This window comes from Meleagris gallopavo (assembly GCF_000146605.3).
Source record: "Meleagris gallopavo isolate NT-WF06-2002-E0010 breed Aviagen turkey brand Nicholas breeding stock chromosome 4 unlocalized genomic scaffold, Turkey_5.1 Chr4_random_7180001862455, whole genome shotgun sequence".
Classification (NCBI taxonomy): domain Eukaryota; kingdom Metazoa; phylum Chordata; class Aves; order Galliformes; family Phasianidae; genus Meleagris; species Meleagris gallopavo.
Genome location: NW_011094885.1, coordinates 1 through 535, shown reverse-complemented (window position 1 = coordinate 535; position 535 = coordinate 1). Strand labels below are relative to the sequence as shown.

Sequence of the window (535 nt, the reverse complement as noted above, 5' to 3'; positions counted from 1 at the left end):
AAGAATGACAGAATGAAACCTTCGAACCTTTCCTCCTTGTCTTTTTTTTCCAGTCAATTATCTAGCAATGATTTTTGTCTTCATGGACATAACCAGCAAGTGGAATACTAACCAATCTTGACAGATGCTTCACAGAACAATGGCTGAGCAATAAATACCAAATTATATGCTTATTTTTCAGGAACCTTCAAAAAAGAAAAGGTTAGAATTGCCTGAAAAGAAAAACGCCAGAGAGATCAGGTAGACAAGATACTTGGGACGCCCTTTTAATTTTTTTTTTAAACACCCATAGTAATTCTAGTAACATGTGTTGTGTTGCCTAGGAGATGGCAGTAGTTCAGTTTCCCGGTTCTAAATATGTTTAATCCTTATGCATTGCAGATCAGTTTACTGAAGGCAGAAGAAGTAAGAAGACTGGAAAAAGAAAGGGTAAAATATGTTTAAAATATGTTAATAGTAAACCTTAATTTCTTACTTAAAGTGATTCCTTGAATTATGTTTTCCTTTATTGTTTTTTTTTTCCTTCAGATGGAAC

The 535-nt window shown here is 33.5% G+C and overlaps 1 long non-coding RNA gene across 1 annotated transcript; it reads left to right on the top strand.

Annotated features, from left to right (window-relative positions):
• The first annotated feature begins 63 nt into the window (after positions 1–63).
• Positions 64–417, top strand: LOC109364157. Its single transcript, XR_002110184.1, has 2 exons — positions 64–240; positions 382–417. It is a non-coding gene; the product is annotated as an uncharacterized LOC109364157 (long non-coding RNA).
• The last annotated feature ends 118 nt before the right edge of the window (positions 418–535 follow it).